Below are 22,263 nucleotides of genomic sequence, written 5' to 3' on the forward strand. Positions count from 1 at the left end.
GCCTCCACTGGAAGTGTTCTGTAATTTTAGAACATGTATCACATTAACAATTCTAAAATCCAGAAAATTATGAATACCAAAACATTTAGTCCCCTTATGGGTTCAGATAAGAGACTGAGGACCTATATAAGCTTATTCATTACAATATTGTTTACAGAAACTAAATGTTGACAACAATCCAAGTATTTACCAATAGGGAACTGGCTGAATTTTCTATGGACAAGTGTTCCTTCCCTCTTTTAAATCCTGTCAACATCTGTTCCCTAAATATTCAGCCTACTACGTCAGTTTAAGTATGTAGTATCTTCTGTTTGTATGGCATGTACTATTTTTACAGCCAACCTTCACCTCATCCATCTCATAAATTAAGGAATATAAGGACATATAAGATTGAATCCCTATTCTACAGCAGCATAACATATTTGGTGAGAAAAGACTGCATCAAATAACCTAAAATGTACATAACAGCTTGAGGTCACCGTGAAGAGATTATCAGTCAATACAAAAAGCCGTTAACCAAGCCCATTACTTACCATCTCACTAATCCAGTCTTTTAAAGGAACTCACCCAGAAACATCTTTTGAAAATAATATTTCAAAGAAATTATAACACAACTCACAGTGGAGTAATGTGGGAGATCAGTCAGAGTTCTAATGGCTGCTCATAGCTAATGAAACCAGTGGGGAAGCTCTCCTGGGTTGGAGCTGGTACATGTCCTCAAAGGATAGTGAAATGGCAAAAGAAAACACTACCGTAGGCAGGAAATTTTATCTAAGAGGCTTAGTTTGGACATACTCTGGTTGAAGTGAAGCACAAGGACACAACTTTTCTTTCCTATTATTCTTTTGTTATGTTATGCACAGGAACATGTTCCAGAAAACCAACAAAGGTTATTGACGAATAATATATACATTCTTTATTCTCTCCCATCATGAAGCACTTTTCTGCACTTGGGTACTGACTAAAAGCTTTACACAAATGGAATTTGGCCTGTAGGGCATGTAGAATTTGGGTATTAAAAACCACATCTACTTTCTCCCTAAAATCTTTCCATGCTTGTATCACTGACAGTTTCCTTGTAACTCATAAAGCCCTTCCATTATCTCTTCTTTTCATATATTTAATATCTGTGCTTTTCTTTTCTTTTCTTTTCTTTTTTTTTTTTTTTTGGGAGACAGAGTCTTACTCTGTCACCAGGCTAGCGTGCAGTGGCGTGATCTCGGCTCACTGTAACCTCCGCCTCCCAGGTTCAAGCGATTCTCCTGCCTCAGCCTCCCGAGTATCTGGGATTACAGGCACATGCCACCACGCTCAGCTAATTTTTGTATTTTTAGTAAAGACAGGGTTTCACCATGTTGGCCAAAATGGTCTCGATCTCCTGACCTTGTGATCTGCCCTTGTAGGCCTCCCAAAGTGCTGGGATTACAGGCGTGAGCCACCGCGCCGGGCCTTGTGCTTCTTTTTCTAATGCAAGTTGACAACGAATTTATTAACTCTGTAAACCAAAATGTATCTGAGACGAGTCTCCATCAATTTAGAAGTTTATTTTGCCAAAGTTAAGGAACATGACACATGGCACAGCCTCAAGAGGTCCTAAGAACATGTTCCCAAGGTGGCTGGGTTTATAGCTTGATTTTATACATTTTAGGGATACATAAGACATGAATCAATATACGTGAGGTATACACTGGTCCAGAAAGGCGGGGCATCTCCAAGCAAGGGGGCTTCCAGGTCATAGGTGGATTCAAAGATTTTCTGGTTGGCAATTAGTTAAAAGAGTTATGTAGAGGCCACAGATGGCAACTGTTTCCTATTAAATCTTTAAAAGGTATTGGACTCTCAGCTAATCTCTTCAGGATCAGAAAAACAGCTGGGAAGGGAACAGGAATGGGATTCTATTCAGAATGTAAACTTCTCCCACAAGAGAGAACCCTGAAGGGCCATTTCAAAATATGTTAAATATGGGGTAAAATACTTTGATTTCTTACAGGGCCTGCTATCTGTCATGCGATGCTATATATACTACAGTCAGGGTGGTATTTGTTATCTTAGTGCTACAAAGAGTCTGTTTTGTCAGTCTTATAATCTCTATTTTAATGTTAATGCTGCTCAGTTTTGTGCCTGAACTCCAAGGCAAGAAGAGTACAAACAAGCCACGACAGATCTTTCCATTCCTGCCATGGCGTGAGCAAGATTTTTGGAGTTCTTTGGAATCCCCTTGGATAACAAGAGGATCCATTCAGTTGGTTGGGGAGCTTAGAATTTTATGTTTGGTTTACATGTCTAACCATTGAAATTGCTGGTATCCAATAGTTTGGTTTTTGGTTTTTTTTTTTTGAGACAGGGTCTCATTGTCACCCAGGCAGTGGCGCAATCTCAATTCCCTGCATCCTCTGCCTCCCAGGTTTAAGTGATTCTCCTGCCTCAGTCTCCCAAGTAGCTGGGACTACAGGTATGCACCACCACAACCGGCTGATCTTTTGGTATTTTTAGTAGAGACAGTGTTTCACCAGTTGGCCAAGCTGGTCTTGAATTCTTGACCTCAGGTGATCCACCCGCCGTGGCCTCCCAAAGTGCTAGGATTACAGGCACAAGCCACCGTGCTTGGCCTAGTTTGTTTTTAAGCCTACCAAAAAGTAAGAAATTTCTATTGGTTTAAAATTCATTTCCATTTCCTGTATTTTCATCGTCATCTTCACCTTTTCATGACTAGTCATTACTCAATTTAGGCTCTCCTCATTGCTTACCACAGACATTACAATAACTACTAAGCCTGCCTCTACACCTTTGGTTTCTCCTCTTGATGCCATCTTACAAGCTAATATCGGAATAATCTCCAAGAGCATAAGGTTTGATTTTGGCATGTCTTGCTGCATACCTTTCTGTCCCATCCCTGAAAGCTTAATAGAATGCAACTGATCATGAGTGACATTTTTAAAAGATAATCTTAAATTAGCTCAGATTTATCAAAAAGGTAACTCATTTTCAAATTTTGATAATAATTATTTTTATTAACAATTTACTTAAGAAAACTTTCCATAAATGATTGCTATATACTACAGAACCCTTAATAGCATGAAGTTACCATTATTAACTGCCTTAGAACAATAATTTACAAACAGAAGTGAACTATACTCACTGACCACTTCTTTTGTTTTGATGAATACAAACAGAAATAAAAGAATAAACAAGTAGAAGAAAACCATTGAAGACATTGGTAAACACACATGTAGGAAAAGTCAGAGTAGGAAAAGCCAAAACAAATTTACATTTTTATATTGCTACAAAATTCATGTCGCACAACCTAAAGTACCTTCCTCCCTCAACACAAAATAAAAATAAAAAATAAAAACAACTGCTTAACATGAATGAAAAGCATATTAGTGCTGATAAACGTTTAACTGATTAGTCAAAGAGCAAGTATCAATTCTAACTATTTGTTGGTAAATAGAACCAGATATTTATACATCAGTAACTGATCATAACAAAAATTAAGAAATTTTCCATGAACAATTTTAGAAACAAGATAGCTATGAAACCTATGTATGTGAGAAAAAAAAACCAAGAGTGATAGTCTCCGTTTTCTCAGAGCTACTTTGCCACACAATAGCTTTACATTCCATTTGGATGTATGTTGTTGAGGATAAGAAGTTTGTGTGCCGATACATCACTTTTCCAAATAAAAATATAAAGTTTAACAATGCAATTTGCTGCTAACAAGCATTAAAATGGAAATATATTTTGCTTGCTTTCACTGCAACTTTCATTTGTGGTCTACATTCTGGCATTCTTTGTTTTTTGTTGTTGTTGTCATTGTTTTTGAGACAGGGTATCACTCTGTCACCCAGGCCAGAGTATAGTGACACAGTCACTGCTCACTGCTGCCTCAACCTCCCATGCTCAAGTGATCCTCCCACCTCACCTTCCCTAGTGGCTGGGGTCACAGACACATGCAACCATGCTGAGCTAATTTTTGTTCTTTGTATCTGAACCAAGCAACAGCTATAGGAAGATTTTTCTTTAATGTTAAAAATTAACATTTTAAAATTTATCAGGACATAAATATCAGAAATTTAAGTAAAACAATCAGGATACAGACACAGAGAAAGACACAGCTACACACCAAAACAAAACAGGGGTATCTTGAATTTCTAAGAATGAGTCAGTCCTGGCTTTCTGATTACCCAGCACAATCATGTTATGAAAACATTAGAAATTTTCATGATGCAAAACCTATCTCTTGCAGATTGGAGTAACCCATATGCATGGTTTCCAACAACCAAGTTCTTCTGTCTACCCATATACATATTACCAGAGTACTTTTTCAAGAACCCTTGTTCTACTATAATTCTATTTTATAGCTCCTAAAAACAACAAACTATGACATTATAAGAAGTCAACTCTAAAATTTAACCCTTAATAAAATCACAATATTATCCCAAAACCTGAGAGGATTTGCTCTCTGAATGATTTGAACAATTTGTTTACTTAAGGTGCAATGTCAGTTTATGTAAAGAAGGAAATCTTTATGGAAAACACAAATGTAACCAACTATATAATATAAAATTATCACCTTAAATTATAATTTAATAGTAATAATTGCCAAGACTGTGTGAAAAGCATTTAGGAAAAGTCACTGATTTAATAACATAGTCAATATAAAATGGACTTCTATTTTAAAAGTATCCAATAATAATAAATAATAAAATAATTAAAAAAAACAAAAAATAATGAATTTCGATGTGATCAAAAACTAATAGTCATGAACAGGTTGAATTCATAGTTATATATGGGAATATTTTTCAAAAAGTTCTCCCACAAGAAATTATTTATTGTGAATAACAGATTAAATGGGAGTGAGAAAGATGAGGAAAAAGGGGTTGTTCTCAGCTAGGTATTGGCAACATTATTCTGAAAAACAACTAGATATAGTAAATATTTTAGGCTCTGTGGGCCATACAGTAGCTGTTGCAACTGCTTAACTTTACTGTAAACTAATAAGCATGGCTGTGTTACAATAAAACTTTATTTATGGACACAAATGTGAATTTCATATAATGTTCATATGTCAATAAATTGCATTCCTCCTTTGAATTTTTTAAACTGTTTTAAAACAAAACCATTCTTGGTTTGTAGGTTGTACAAAAATGGATGTCAGGCCAGATTTAGCTCATGGGCCAGATTTTATCAACCCCTGTTCTAAATCGTATGTTTAATCACACTCTCAGCCTTCAATCACAATATAGAAACGAAATCTTTCAGCCTTCAATCACAATATAGAAACTAAATCTTTCATTCTCCATATTTTCCACATCAATTTCCTAAATATTTTATGGTCTATTTCCTATTCTCTTTCTAATAAATAAATAAATAAATAAATCTTCATTTTTAATAGCTATATATATAAAAAACTTTTTTTTCTTTTTTAAGACGATGTCTTGCTCTGTTGCCCAGGCTGGAGTGCAGTGGCATCTCAGCTGCCTGCAACCTCTGCCTCCCAGGTTCAAGCGATTCTCCTGCCTCAGTCTCCCAAGTAGCTGGCATTACAGGCATGCAGCACCACACCCAGCTAATTTTTTGTATTTTTGGTAGAGATGGGGTTTCACCATGTTGGCCAGGCTGGTCTCAAACTCCTGACGTCAAGTGATCTGCCCACCTTGGACTCCCACCAAAGTGCTGGTATTACAGGCATGAGCCACCAAGCCCGGCCTAAAACATTTAAATGACAAGCAAAATAAGATAAATCTTTACAAATGCCATAGGACATTTGCAAATTTTCATATGTAAGAGGAGATAAAGATCATATTCATACACTGTGAGAATGTAGAATTCACATTCACTGACCACAATACAAATCTAGAATTTTTTTTTTTTTTTGAGACAGAGTCTCGCACTGTTGCCCTAGCTGGAGTCCAATGGCACGATCTCGGCTCACTGCAACCTCTGCCTCCTGGGTTCAAGCGATACTCCTGCCTCAGCCTCCCAAGTACCTGGGACTACAGGTGCCCGCCACCATGCACGGCTAATTTTTTGTATTTTTAGTAGAGACGGGTTTCACTATATTGGCCAGGCTGGTCTCGAACTCCTGACCTCGTGATCCACCCACCTCAGTCTCCCAAAGTGCTGGGATTACAGGCGTGAGCCACCTTGCCCGGCCAAATCTAGACTTTCTTAATGACAAAAAAGTCCCTGTTAGATAATCAAATGGAAACAGATTTCATTTCTAGTTACTTTACATAACAAAAACACTATATAACATATGACATGATGAGTTAATGGATGCACGCTTTGAGAATCAATACCTGCCAACATTTAAAATTTTAAAAAGACACTATGTGCCTCCTGATGAGAAAATACAATGGCACCTACAGTCCTATCTAAGGGATTAAGTTTAAATGCAATCAAACTCTGACACTACCTGCCAACTTAGAAAAATATATAGAACAAAATGTTTAACTTCACCATGAATACAAGATGGACAAAATACAGATTGCAGGGAACTCAGCAGGTCAAACAACTCAGGTACTTCAGTGAATAACATATAAAGAAAAGAAAGGGCTGGAGGGAAAAACCTACTGCTTAAGAAAGTCTTCAAAGGAAAATATAGTCCAGACTCAGTGGCTCACCCCTGCAATCCCATCACTTTGGAAGGACGAGTTGGGAGGATCACTTGAAGCCAGGAGCTCAAGACTAGCCTGGGCAACGAAATGAGACACCGTGTCTCTAAAAAAAAAAAAAATAAAAAGCCAGCCATGGTCCATGGTGGTATGCATCTGTAGTCCTAGCTACTCAGGAGGCTTAGGCAGGAGGATCACTTGAGCCCAGGAGTTCAAGGCTGCAATGAGCTGTGATTATGCCACTGCATTCCAACCTGGGCAACAGAGTAAAATCCTGTCTTAAAAAAGTGCGGGGGGAGGGGGGGCGCGCAGGGGAGGCCGGGTACCGTGGCTCACACCACTTTGGGAGTAATCCCAGCACTTCGGGAGGCTGAGGCGGGCAGATCATGAAGTCAGGAGTTCAAGACTAGCCTGGCCAACATGGTGAAACCCCATCTCTACTAAAAATACAAAAATTAGCTGGGCGTCGTGGCCCACAGCTGTAATCCTAGTTACTAGGGAGGCTGAGGCAGGAGAGTAGCTTGAACCAGGGAGGCAGAAGTTGCAGTGAGCAGATATGACACCACTGCACTCCAGCCTGGGTGACAGAGCAAGACTCCATCTCAAAAAAAAAAAAAAAAAACTTTTTTTGAAGTGAACATGAACAATTCTAAACTATAGTGTCTAGAGACGCACACTTAAGTGACAAAACCATAAAGAAACAGAAATAGGGCCGGGCGCGGTGGCTCACGCCTGTAATTCCAGCACTTTGGGAGGCCAACGTGGGCACATCACGAGGTCAGGATATCGAGACCATCCTGGCTAACATGGTGAAACCCTGTCTCTACTAAAAATACAAAAAAATTAGCCGGGTGCGGTGGCGGGCGCCTGCAGTCCCAGCTACTCAGGAGGCTGAGGCAGGAGAATGGCGTGAACCCGGGAGGCGGAGCTTGCAGTGAGCTGAGATTGCGCCACTGAGATCTGCCTGGGCGACAGAGCAAGACTCCGTCTCAAAAAAAAAAAAAAATAAAGAAACAGAAATAATTTATTATTCTGAAAGTCAGAAGTTACTTTTGAAGGGAAAAAGAGGGTTGTGACTGGCATAGAACACATTGAAGAGCTTCTGCAGTGGCTGGTAAAGTTCTATTTCTTGACTTGAGTAATAATTACAAGCATGTTTACCTTAAAATAATTCACCAAGACATATATTTGTTTTGAATGGTTTTCTGTATCTGTGATCTATGTTATGATGAAAAGGTTGAAAGCTAATTAAAGCAAATTAATTTCATACACATATCATACAAATGATATACACACTTTTTTACATATACATGTAAAAACTTAGAGGGTTCAATCAAAGCTCTAGTAAGAGCAAAAAAATCATAAATTAGCACTCTGTTAAATGTAAAACAAAAGAAAATATAACAAATAAATGAGCCAGCACTTAAGAAGATTATAAAAACAAAATAAACCAAATAAAATAGCAGACAGAGAAGCAAACAAGCTAGTTCTTTCCTTCTTCGCAAGCTCATTAAAATAGACTAAATTTTGATAAGTTGACCAAGTGGAAGGGGAAAAAACAAAGTATTGTTAGTAACAGCAAGAAAGATAATATAATACCAGCCCTCAATAAGATTATTTAAACACTGGAGCGGGAGGGTGAAGAGTATTATGTACAGCTTTAGGCCAACAAATTTGAAGATCTAAATGAAATAAAAAATAAGAAAGGACAAATCTGTTCTAAGAAAGGACAAATTTCCAAAAAGAAAGAAACTGTCCCAGTTCATTTTATGTTGGCATGATCCTAACCCCAAAACATGACAAAGAGAGCACAAGAGGAACGATCTCACAATACATCATGAACAAGAAGTAATCTTTTCACAAATGCAAGGGCAAAGATTAGAAAGTCTATTAACTGATTATGTAAGTCAACTAAAGGAAAAAAGACGTAACAATGTGTCACTCAATGTGGCAAACCTTTGATTAAAAAAAAACTTTGTTTCAATTAGCAGAGTATGATGGCACATACCTGTAATCCCAGCTACTTGGGAGGCCTCTGAGGGAAGATCTCTTTAGTCTTTGAGATGGACGCTACAATGGGCTATGACTGCACCACTATATTCCAGACTGGATGACAGAGTGAGACTCCATCTCTAAAAAAAATTTAATTAACTAAATTAAAATAAAAATAAACTAAGCAAACAAAATATAAAACTTCCATGCATCAATACAGCATTAGGGTGAAAAAAAACTCATAAATAGCATTTATAATGCAAAACATAAATGGATTTTGCCATTTAAACACAGACACCTAAAGATATTAGCTATTAATGCCAATCCTATTAATTCAACATTGTTAGATTTTACCCAACCCAGTAGGTCAAGTAAAAGAAATCAGAAGTATAAATTTTAAAAGGAAGACAAAATTATAATTTGCACCTAATAGTGTCTACAAAAACTGAAGATAATCAAATTTTAAAAATTTTAAATCATAAAATAAGACTGCATGACTTATTAAAAAAAAAAAAAAGAAGAAAGAAAGAAAGATTCTCTATACACTAAACACTGCTCAAAACTTAATATTTACTGTGAGTGATATGCCAGGGACTGTGCTAAACACCAAACAAACCAATACCAACCATAACTAAAATAACCCAGCACAAGGGCAACAACAGTCTTGGTGCATTGTGAAAACCTAGATATAAAAAAAAAGTGTGACTTGTTTGAAGGACCCAAATGGCAAATCAAGATGCACAACATACTCCTGGATGCGAATGCTTATTATTGGCATATATAAATTTTCTATAAAGTAATTGATACATCTAATGCAAATCTAATAAAAATTCCAAAGGGACTGTGAGACAGAAGACGGCAGGAAGATTCTGAAGTCCATGTAAATTGTCTGAGAATACCTACAATTTTTAAAAGAATAATGATATAAAGGGAATAGCCCTATAATGTAGAAAAACAATAAATCCTGTTACTTAAAGATGTAAGGTTTGTGTAAAGAGAGACATACAGATCAACAGATTAAAACGAAGTCCCAAACAAATCCGTAAATATATCAGTTACGTACATGATAAGGGGATATTTGTTGATGGATTAGTTATGGTAAGAGAGTTTTCTGGTTGCACAACTGGATAGAAAGATATTCTTGACTAAAATTGGGAAAACTAAACAGAGAAGGACTGAACAAAGGAAGAATATAATAAACTTAAATTTAGACTCGTCAAATTTGAGGAACCATCATGAAATCCAAGAAAAGTGACATCAAATAGATAGATAGATATGCAGGCCTGGAGGTCATAACAATAGCCTAGGCTGGATCTGTTAACTTGGGAGTCCTGCATACAAAGTGGTTAACTGAAGTCATAGACACAGACTAGATTGCCAAGAGAAGGGTATAGTGAGAAGAGAAAAGCACTAGATCTTGAGGAATACAACACAATGAATCAGGAAAATCAGGAAGGCATAATATCATAGAAGCAAAGGCAAAAATATATTTCAAAATGAAGTACACTTAAGGGCTGAAAATGTCACCTGGAATTCTCAAAGTACATTCTGTATAATATAAGGTTATAGACTCACAATGTGAAGAGTAAAGAATTAAGATTTCAAAACAGTATCTTTAGAAAGGGCTTATAAAATTTTAAAAGGAAATGAGAGAAGACAAAGATATTTTTAAAAAGCAGTCTGGAAGGACATATTCAAGTAAGAAACAATGGTCATCACTAGGGAAAGAATTACAAGTGGTTTTTAACTTCATACATTTCGGTACTGTTTGACTATTTTAGCAAACACATGAAGTACTTATACATTAGCAAAAAATAAAGATAGTTGAACCTGGAAAAGCAAATTGGAGAAAAAAAACACCCAGACATTGCCTTATAAAAATATTTTTATCATTACTTAAAAGTTGAAAAACTTTACAGAGCTCCTCACAGATCTACTGCATTCTCTTTCATGATAGCCATACCCTATAAAATGAAATACTTTTATTCATCTTTTAACAAGCATTTATTATACATCTATTATGAATCAAATCATTGTGCTGAAAACATTGGACGCAAAAATATAAATAAACTACTACCCCCCCCTTAAGCTTCATGGGCCTACAGTTTAATGGAAAACAGACATGTAAACAATCATAATTCAGTATGATCAGTGTACACACAAAGTGACAATGAATGTACAAGCTAAGATATTTTACGAGAGAAATAAATTTGAACTGATTCTTAAAGAAAGAAGGAGGTAGGAGTTCCAGGCAAGGAACTTCTAATATATTTAGAATCTGCATTCACCCATCCTACCCACCATGCTAGTCGATGCCCTATGTATGTCCCACCACTACCACTGAGGATCTCATCAAATCCTCACCTCTCTCTTAAGTAGTCAGCATAGACAAATGGCTATCATTTTTCCTATATGTTAAAAACAAATCAGCATCCAGACATCAAATCATGATGATTTCAACATCCCGCTTACAGATTATTTTTAATTTTGAACCTGTCACAATGTATAGTAGTACCATGAGTGGGAAAAAAAGAAGAAAAAAATAAAATGAGCCCAAAAATCAAATATAACATATATTTACTTTTGTTGTGCTTTTGCTCAATTATATAAGAAAAAAATGAAAGTTGAGAACTCTAAAGTTAGGTTTTTCTACTAGGAAGGGAAAAAAAAAAAAAAAAACCTCTGTTCTTTAATGTTTAGAATAATTAGTATTTAGTTGTTATTGTCCCAGTACTTATTACTCCTAAAACCTGTTCTGGGGAAACTTGTGTGCCTAAGGAACTGGATTTAATGGAACCTATTAACTTTTTGAAGACACTGTCTAAAAACACTGATTGCATATCACTAGGAGGTCAATCCTACAATCATCTTTTCCCAAATGGTCACTACTCCAAAGCACATTAGCTGTTCATTCAGTAACAGTTTTGGTGTACTATGTTTAAAGTCCTTAAGGAGTATCAGTTAACTGATTATGTTGCTTGAAAGCAGTATTAAGTAGTAAAACTAATTCATCAATCATCACATTTTCCTAAATATTTTTCATATATTGCTATTTTAAGAAAAGAAAGACCATAATAATTACAGAAAAAGTAATCAGTACTACAATTTTCTTTGGAAAAGGTAAATATATGCATGGCTGGCTGTTGAAATAAAAGTCTTTCCAAGAAGCAAAGTGATAGGCCAGGAGTTGAAAAGAATCAACTGCAAAGAAAACCTCATTTCTATTTTCAATTGCTATTTCTGTTGACAACAACAAATAGTCGTTTATTTATATATCTATTGCCTCAGATAAAACAACACAACCAATGTATATGATATTTCGCATGCTTTAACAAAAAGAAATAATCTCATTCCTTTATAAAGGATAACTTTTCAAATTAGAGTAATTTACATGCTTTTAGTGTTTTTCTGTTTTTGAAAATTAGTAGGTTACATTTGAAAAACTTTGCCGGCCGGGCGCGGTGGCTCAAGCCTGTAATCCCAGCACTTTGGGAGGCCGAGACGGGCGGATCACGAGGTCAGGAGATCGAGACCATCCTGGCTGACACAGTGAAACCCCGTCTCTACTAAAAAAATACAAAAAAAAAACTTAGCCGGGTGAGGTGGCGGGCGCCTGTAGTCCCAGCTACTCGGGAGGCTGAGGCAGGAGAATGGCGTAAACCCAGGAGGTGGAGCTTGCAGTGAGCTGAGATCCGGCCACTGCACTCCAGCCTGGGTGACAGAGCGAGACTCCGTCTCAAAAAAAAAAAAAAAAAAAAAAAAAAGAAAAACTTTGCCAAAGGAAATATAGTCCCACATTTTCACAAAGGGAAGAAATGTCAAAAATTCAAACTTTCAAGCTAAGGTTACAGGTATTCTAAATGAAAAATAATTTTTTCCTCCAATAGTCTCTTTAATTACTATAACTATACTGCAGTATCCTTCCTATATTATAACATTATAGCACAATATTTGAGATTGCTTTTTAAGCACTCAGTATTCTACGGAGGAAAAACATGAAACTAAAGCCACATTAAAATGACAATTTCCTCATTCAGTAGAGAAAAAAAATCACTTAGTTCTTTCCTGAATAAATCAGTTTTAAAGACACTGTAATATATAGTGATAAAGATCTCAATTCCGTAACACAGATAAGCTTAAGTGCTTAATATATTCAGTTATGTGAGCATTCTGTACACACTAGGAGTTCATGGATTACACATCTTACAGTCTGCTGTGAACACGTGGAATTAGGCACTTACCTTAAAATACTACCCCACCACAAAGAATTATTATTAATAGTTTTGACACCAAGAGCAAATTTTATTTCTAAAAACTGATAAGTAGGGACAAACTAAAATACAAAAACAACACAAGACAAAACACAACTAACAAAAACAAAGCTGCTTACTGAAGGTAAAAGGTAACAGAAGGCCACAGTTTTGAAGATCTGATACACAGGAATCAGGGATCCCCTTCTGGAGCAAATCTTTAAATTAATAAAAGTAGGGCCTTCTGTTTACTTTTTGCTATAAAACACTCATCATCAATTTCAAGATAAGAACCTTAAGAGTTAATAAATAGTAACACAAACCAAAGCTAATGATATTAAGGATTCCAATAAATTTTAAATAAACTACCTAAGACTAAAAGCTGAAAATTTTAAGCCCTCCTTCCTTTTCTCCCTTTCCCTCTCCTCTCTCTGTTTTACTGTCTGTATCCCTTCACATATATATGCATATACACATAAATAAAATTTATTCCTTTTAGAACACTGAGTAGTTAACCAGAAAAATTAATAAAATCTTGAATAAACAAACTTAGAAGGTCTATTTAGTTGACATTTACTTTTTGAATATGGAAATTCTGTTGTTCGACTTCACTAGACACTAGAACTCCTCTTAGAATATTTTGATAAACAAAGAACCTAGTGTTTTTGTTAAATTCAAACGGCAGGAAAGGAATGTCTTTGATATACATAACTAAATCATCATCTTATTATTCTCCTATCCTAAATCATAATTTTGTATACATATATAAAACATTTCCTATGCCTACATTTTTACCAACACATGAAATTTCGCTTCCCTAACACTGTCCTAGCAAAATACATTAAACTTCATACCAATTATATGATTTGGTAATATATATTCCTTAAATATAAAGATGCCTCCAGTAATTCATTTTGTTTCTAAATAGACATCTCTCATCTCAGACTTTTTATACTTAATATTTCTTAAGAGTCCACAAAAGAATAATTACCAAAATTAGTGAAATGTTTCACAGTCCTTATTTGGGAGAATAACCTGACTAAAGCAGACCACTCACTAATAAAGTGCAACTTAATAAATCATGTGGAATCTTATTTTGTTCAAACCCTTACTAACTCCTAGCACCATCTGTTACCATCAAAACTATATGACAAGATATGATATATAATTAATAGGTAAACAACAATCTAATTAAAATGGACAAATACTCCATGTTCCTGCCATTTGGGAGCTCTAATTACAGACTAAATTTTAAGCTTGAATTAAATATTTAAGCTGGAAAATTAACTTTCCTTCTCGAGCCTTGAATACATTAATACAGATATGTGAAGCGACTTCCTGATGGGAACTTAAACATGTAATTTAGTTTCATCAAAGCAGTTACTAATTGTTAAGCAGCAGTACCTTACCATATGTACACAATAGCTATTTAGAGCTGAAAAGGTGGTTCTAAAGCACCCCTCTGCAACCCTTTCCTGACATAAATATAAAATGTATATACAGCACAGCAGTTAATACTACACATTGAAAATAAATTACCTAGTCTTCAGTCTTTGATGCTTTCTGAAGACAATTAGAAATTGGTCTAAATAAACAAAATATACCTATATATGACAAGGTAAGAACCATACAAGTATAAAAGACCAAAAGATATTCAAGAATAAGCATCCAGGTATAAAATTCTCAGGTTACACAAAACTAATTAAAAACCCTGACCTACTGAATCAAAACAAGAGTATACTAATTCTGCTTTCCTTCCTAACTCTTCTCTTCATAGAGCATCGCAGGCTTTACTAATAATGTTCTAGCAAGCATTTAGAATGGCAACGTAAAGGTGAACACCCTTCTACATTTTTCATTTAATTTTGAATGTAGGAGGAATAATTTTTCAGAACAAATGACCCTAACAGGCAATTGTTTAGGAAAAATTCTCTAAGAATTTAAAATATACATGTATTTTCACTACTAATTTATATTTAGCAAATGAATGACAGAGAGGTTGCTAGAAAGGTATATATTATTCTTTAAAAATAGATTATTCTAATTCTTTATAACTATAAAGACTAACTGCAGGTCAACCCACATTAACATAGTTTGGTTACAAAAAGAGAACACTGTCAGAGTTGGTAGAAACTGCTTTTGTTTATATATTAAATATTATTTTGTTAAGCATTCAGTAGTATAACCATTAAATTTTACTAATAAAAGAACTAATTTTTATACTTTCACAGTAAAATATGATATTGCACTGGTTAAGATTCAAGGTCAATGACAAATATATAAGTTGATTATACTAAATCTCCCTTATTTGAAATTTTTACCAGAATTTAAGTAATTAACATTTAAATCATAAGATCTTTTAAGAATAAAAAGGAAATTTTTGTTCTGTATTGGCAATAGGAAATATATTTCATATTTTATAATTCATTACTATTGTTCTAGGTTTTTGCTCAAGAATAACATATATAATATTAACATATAACATTATATATTGCCTGTTTTTTGCTCCCAATGTTTCTTTTTATCTCTTCTATCTTAAAATTGCCCAAGTTTTACTCATGTTTAAATTTTTACTCATGTAGCTATACAGCATTTGGTATTCCTAATAAAGTACTGCTCCCCAACTATCTGAATATGTTGATGCATTTTAGTTTCAAAGAAATCACAGATCTGCCCTGCATACACATAAGATGTGCTTTTACTCTTCATTAATTGACAAAATATATAGGTATATGGGTTTAAAGATGCCTTGTAATTACCCTAATGTTTCATAAAGATTTGCAGCCATACACTGGCAAATACCCACAGAAAGAGAACAAGGGCACTCTTTGAATAACCCCTTGAAGTAAATATTTATTTTCATGTTATTCTACATCATCTAAAAATTTGCAAACAGAGAATAATCAACAGATATCACTGAAAGATAAAAACCCAATCCTAAAAGATTTGATAGATATACAAAATCTGGCTGGTTCACATTTAAGCATCAAGGTTCTTTTCTAATATTAAATCAGTCAACTGGATGACAACAGAAGTTCCTCCATAATGCAGGCTAGAAAAGTCTATTCAATTTTATTTAAAATCTGTATGCTGTAAAAGTACATGTCATGGAATTTACTAGGATGACAACTATATAGATATGAAATTCATGACATATTGATTCAACATATTGAACTGGTTTCTAAAACCAATTTATATAAATGATTATAATAGTCTATATTATGTTTAGCCCATGAGGCATATGGTAGTAAATTTGAATTTAATTTTAAATAAATTTACATAAATATAAAAAGTTCAGTAATTTTTATCCACCCTGCATATGAAACAGAGCAAATAAAAAAACAAGAGGACTGTATATTATAAATGCACTTGAGCCTGAAACTCAAACCAGAAATCCAACTTCATTTCTTTAAAAGGAACCAAAGGATAACTGGTTTTTGTTAGGAAAAAAGAAAAACACATCACTGACAGAGAAAGTAATACTGATTATTAAGCAATATACATTTATATATTTGTAAATATATAAATACATGTTATAAATGTTTATTTAGCAGTAAATATAATTTTCGTCTACTATATATTCTACAAAACTTAATGCATCAAAAAAGCTAGCAGTGACATATGGTATACATATATTCACATCAAATTATCAATTAAAACATATATACAGTCTCTTCACTTTGGAGCACTTATAAGCAATTTACAAAATGAAAATATTTTAAAAGGTACATCAAAAGTGTTTTTTATAGGTACTAGAAAGTCAGAGGTTCCATCATTGGTATGAGAATGATCCCAACTTTCCATTAGTAGAGCTCAAGCTGTGACTCTTGGAGACTTAGCCAGTATGAAACATACAGACTCTGAAAGTGGAGGCCTTGACCTTACCTTATCCTGAGTTCCATCCAGTAAGTCAACTGGCCCACATATCCATAAAATTTTATTCTGAAATTTAAAAACTAGTAAGCAAGAACCAAGATACAATATATAAATTTGAAGTGTATGGTTTCAGTATTATCAGAAGCATTATCAAATGCCTATCATTCGCCAGCAGCTTGACAGATTTTTTTTTTTTTCTCTAACATTCAAAACAATTTACAAACTAGGCATTATTCCCACTTCACAGATGAGGAAACCATGGCTCACAGATTAAGTAACTTGCCTAACTTCACACAACTATAACTCAGATCTCTAACTAGAAAATCTGTTTATAACACTATTTTCTACAACATTTTATTCTGAAAATTTTCAAACTTTCAGAAAAGTTGTAAGAATGTTATAGTAAATATTCACATACCCACTACCTAGATTCTACAATTGACATTTTACTATATGTATTGTTATCACTTACCTAACTACATCTACTAGACCATCCTATTTTTAATGCATTTCAAAGTTGCAGATGTTATTCTACTTTTTCAGTATTTTATTATATTTTCAAATATACAGAAAAGGTGAAAAAAATTACATTGCAAACTCATGTCTATCATCCAGAATCTTCAATTACATTTTATTGTACTTCAGTATCATAATGTCGATGTATTTGTTCATCCTTCCATCATTCCATCTTATTATATTAATTGTTAAAGTTATTGTTGCAACCTCTAAGTCCCCTCTACAAAGAGAGAACTACAGAAAAGTTGTTTACATGTATTTAATACTGCTATATTTCCTTAATCAGTTAAAGTTATGTTTGGATATACAGGTTTTCAAGGTTTTTCACTTCTCTAACATTTCCACCAGGTGACTTTTAGAGACACAAACAGATCCTTTAGGAGAGGGCAACATGCTTGACTCAAAAGAGTTGAGAAATACAAAAGCACTAAAATATTTTCTTAGGCTATAAGAGAAATTGAGAAAAATAACACATAAAAAAAATTCCTAGGGGAAAAAATTTGCATTCCCTGACAATGAATAGATTAGTCAATCAAGAAACCTGATTATTACAAGTGACTCTGAAAGTTAGCTTTACAGTAAAGTTACACTACAAAAACTAAGCAACTACAATACCTTTGTACTTTTTCATGGTATTTATGGCTGTGATTCTATGATGCATACCTATAATTGTCATTTTGTGCTGATAACATTTTATTCTTAATTCACATGATGCGATTTCAAAATATCACCATTGCGTGGAGCTCGACTATTAATCTTAAACTAATATACCACTTTATCATCACAATTCTCTCTATCCTTAAGTTCTCTTATTCCTGAACTCTCAGTACAAATACTTTCAAGCACATTGAAAAATCTAGTTCTTTGACTTCATTTGATTTAAATCTCTTATTCTCCTTCTTGCTTCATTTCCTTTCTTATCAATCTTAGACTCTATGAGCTACTATTTCAACTAACATCTCACCAGTCCATTGCTCTCTCTTTCTGTGTTAATCAAGTCCTGAAAGCCTTCCAACACTCACATCTCACACACCTTCTCTTCCTCTACACCTAATTTCCTGAAGGCAGAGGAAATAATGGACCAACAGGAATTCCTTCCATCTTTGACCCTTTCACCCAACTCAAACACCTACATCCACTGTGGCAGCCAAGGAGATGTACTACTCAAGAGACAAAATGCTGTGGGGAATTATAGTCAGCTGACAATATCCAGCTTTCATACTTTCAGGATTCACTGTAGTGTTTAAGCCAAGGCCATACTCTCCCCATACATCTTACAAGGCCATGCAGCTCCCAAACAATGACAGGGATGCTGCAGGAAAAACCATTCCTGCCAACACAAGGCATCTTGTAATAGGCAAAATTTGCTCTGTCTACTGCATTATCCCCTCACCATTGTCTCAGCTGGGACTTTTTGAAAACTGCATTGGAATCTGAAGTTCCTCCTCTCCAATCTGTCTTCCTTACTCCTCTCTTACCATAGGTGTTGAACCTACATGAGTCTGAAGGCTTTGCCTGCTTATTCCCTCTCTCCCCCCTCGCTCCCCCCCATCTCTCTCTCTCCCCCGCCTCCCTCCCTCCCTCCTAAGATTTCCCCCCAAGAAATCTCTTAAGCTGCTAATTCCATCTTGGCATCTGCCTCCTGGGAGATCTGAATTGTCATGTCAAATCTACACCTTTCATATTTCTTGCATTCTCAGTTAAAAAAAAGAGCCCTCCTCCTGTACAAACTAATCATCCCTCCACTAGTAAGTCCAAATCTTTTCCATCTTTTCATATACATTGCTCCAAATTTAACAATTTTAACTTACTTTCTCTCCTATAACATCAACCTCTCTCTCTCCCCCTTCTGGGCCTTTTTCGCCAATATGTAAACACTTTGAAGTCTCTCCTAAATCAAGAACAACAAATCTCTGCTGCTCTGTGTTCCCCTCTGACAGTCAGTTCTTCAGATAATAGTAACATAGTACCTTTCACTGATAGTCTATAATGCTTCATGTTCCATTTATATATCAACTACCCAATGGGCTGATTTTTGCTTCAAACCACTCCACTCCAATTGCTTATTAAGGCACATTACATGCCTTAATGATGATGTCAAATTTGACGACCATTTTTGGTACTTCACTTCTAATCCCTCTATTTTTCACACTGTCGTGTTGTTGTCTCCAGCTGTGTGTTCAGGCATATCATTATTCACTGTTTCCCTCCTTCATCTCTTGGCCAAGTTTCTCTTTTCCCATCACTTGGCTTGATAGTAGTCAATTTATCCAAGGACTTCTCCTTATCTCTACCTATAATCCGTGGGCAACCTTAGATACCCATCAAATACACTTATTCATCTTTGTTCCATCAATGCCAAACACAATGCTTGGGAAATGCTTAGCAAATAATTTTTAAATAAGTTCATGCCAGCATTTATGTTAGTGATTCCAAGTACACATCTCTTACAGAAACTGATCTCCTGGCCTTGAGAGATCCATACATTCAACCATCTCCTATCTTTAATCAATAAGATGTCCAAACAGAAGTCATCCTCTCCCCTTTCAAACTGCTCCTCTTGTATTCTCTTGTAGGGATGGCCTTATCAACCAACCTCTCACGCAGGTCAAATGCCAGTATTTCCTTTCTGGCCTTCTCTGATGCAATCAACTGCCAAATATGATCAATTTAGTCCCTTCTTCTCCCTTACCTCTGACCCTGACTTAATTTAGTGTAAAGTCTCCTTGTAAGTATCTGGGCTCTTAAATTTTGCCTCTCATCTTAATTGCTAAATTCCACATAAGTGCTCTTTCTAACATTCAAATCTGATCTCACCTCTCCTTGGCTTAAATTCCTGCAGTAGATCACAATGCCTAGCACTGCAATTTGAGACTATTTCTATTTTTCATTTTCCTTTCCTCTTCTAGGAAAAAAACAGAGCCCAAATTTTTGGCATAACCCACAAGACTCTTCAAAAATCTACTTTGTATTTATAGTCTCAGGTCTCATTCTTACTCAATTTGCAAACCCAAACTACTTGCAGTTCCTCAGTACACTTTAGGTTTGTAGCCATTTCTAGGCTACCCGGGCAGTATTTCCGTCTGCTTAGAGTGTCTTTTTCAATATTTCAATATTCTTCATATACATTCAGCCTGCACATTCTCAGGGAAGTTTTCTTGAAACTATCCTCCATCCTGACCTCCAAGCTGGTTTAAGAACCCTTCTTCTGGGGTACACTGTTTCCCATGCATTAACCTATCACATTATTCATCACACTAGATGTTAATTTTTTAACTACTACTCTTTCCTCTATAAACTACAAGCTCCTGTTGGAAAAAATCGTATTTTAACTCTGTTGATCCAGCACCTAGAACACTGCCACAGTAGGTTAAAAGTACTTCATGGAAAGAAGTTTAAAAAGTAAGGAGAAAAGAGAGACCTTTAGTATCTCAATAAATTTGTAAATTACTTTACAAAACAAATGTAATTTCTGCTTGGTGATTCTCATCTCTAACTTTAATGCAGAATGAAAGACCTCTCTAAGCTGTCCTCCCAGAACTTTGCTGGGAATCATCCTGAAATATCTCACATATTCCTGAAAAAAGACCAATCAGCTAACACTCACCTACCATGGCACATCTATCCCTATGTGATATTTAAGGTCTGCTGCTTCCATTGCCTCCAAATTAAGCATGGGAGGGCCTCACCTGTTCCCCCATTGAGATATCTGTTGCCCTCTCTGCTGTGTACTGTTGATTATAATAGGTCACTACTGTCACCAACAGGGCACCACTGCAGCTTCTTCAATATATCCCCACTCCCACTGAACCCCACTCCCACTGAACCCCACTCCCACTGAACCCAACCTCCCCTCTGCTCTAAAGACTGCCTTACCAAGTAGCACTGCTATCAACCATGATGCCCCAACACCTTTCCAACACTGTTAGCACAGTGGAGTCTGCAAAATGACAGTTAATTCGTGGACTATGGCAAAGACAGAATCCCTTTGCCTTCGTCGCTCAGAGAGTAGAAGGGCCATGTTGCTTGTCTCTAAGCATCTTATAATACTTCTCCTGATTCTCTTGTTCTTTCAGATTTATTTTCTCACAGCCCAGCCATCTATCTCCACAAGTGTAAGATTTCTGGACCAGAAAACAAAACAGACCCCAGGCGGAATTTAGAAATGCTGCTTTGCTAACAACTGAGACTGTGTCACCAGGTTTGCCACTTTATTCTTGGATTTTTCTTAGGAAAAACTCACTTCTGTTCCTACACACACACACACACAGGTTGGCAGGCCAACCCTGCTAGCCTCCATGTTCCAGATAAGGCTAAATCGCTACAGGAAAAACAAGCAAGGACCACACTGAAAACATGCTACCCAGAAAGAGCCTTAAACATTACAACAAAAGACAGAAATATCTGAACACAAAACACTCTTTCTTGTTCCACATTTCTCATACTTAATATACTCCATTATCAATTTCCAACATCCCAGGTGCAGTGGCTCATGCCTATAATCTCAACACTGGGAGGCCAAGGCAGGAGGACTGCTTGAGCCCAGGAGATTTGAGACCAGCCTAGGCAATATTCTGAGACTCCATCTCTACAAACTTTTTTTTCAATTAGATGGGCACGGTGGTGTGCACCTGTAGTGGGGGCTGAGGTGGGAGGATGGTTTGAGCCCTGGAGGTTGATGCTGCAGTGAGCCTTAATCACATCACGCACTCCAGTCTGGGCGACAGAATGAAATATTGCCTTAAAAAAAAAATTAAAAATTCTGAATTACATATGCCATTCAAAATACCTTTCCATTTACAAATTCAAGCCTCCCTTTCTTGGAAAACGTTCACAAATAACATTTTTACTTGAATTTTGGTTTGATTAGGCCAACAGTGTCATACCACCTACCCCATAGCATTTCAGGGACTGGAAGGCACTCTAGGTTCACCACTGGTAGGCACATCACCTCTACTGGCATTCCAAAAGCCACTTCCAGATAAACACAAGGAAGGAAAGGGAGGGCTAGA

At 35.7% G+C, this 22,263-nt stretch overlaps 1 protein-coding gene across 13 annotated transcripts in view; it reads right to left on the reverse strand.

Moving 5' to 3' along the window:
* TBC1D5 (TBC1 domain family member 5) overlaps positions 1-22,263 on the reverse strand; it is a 571,565-nt gene that overhangs the window by 405,476 nt on the left and 143,826 nt on the right. For 8 of the 13 annotated variants that reach the window (XM_021933864.2, XM_017954351.3, XM_017954374.3 and 5 more), the window contains one exon: positions 8,626-8,749. The exons of the other annotated variants lie outside the window; for them this stretch is intronic. The gene's annotated coding sequence lies outside the window, so the exon portion shown is untranslated. The remainder of the gene's footprint in view (positions 1-8,625; positions 8,750-22,263) is intronic. 13 annotated transcript variants of the gene reach the window in all.

This window comes from Papio anubis, chromosome 2 (assembly GCF_008728515.1).
Source record: "Papio anubis isolate 15944 chromosome 2, Panubis1.0, whole genome shotgun sequence".
NCBI classification, from domain to species: Eukaryota; Metazoa; Chordata; class Mammalia; order Primates; family Cercopithecidae; genus Papio; species Papio anubis.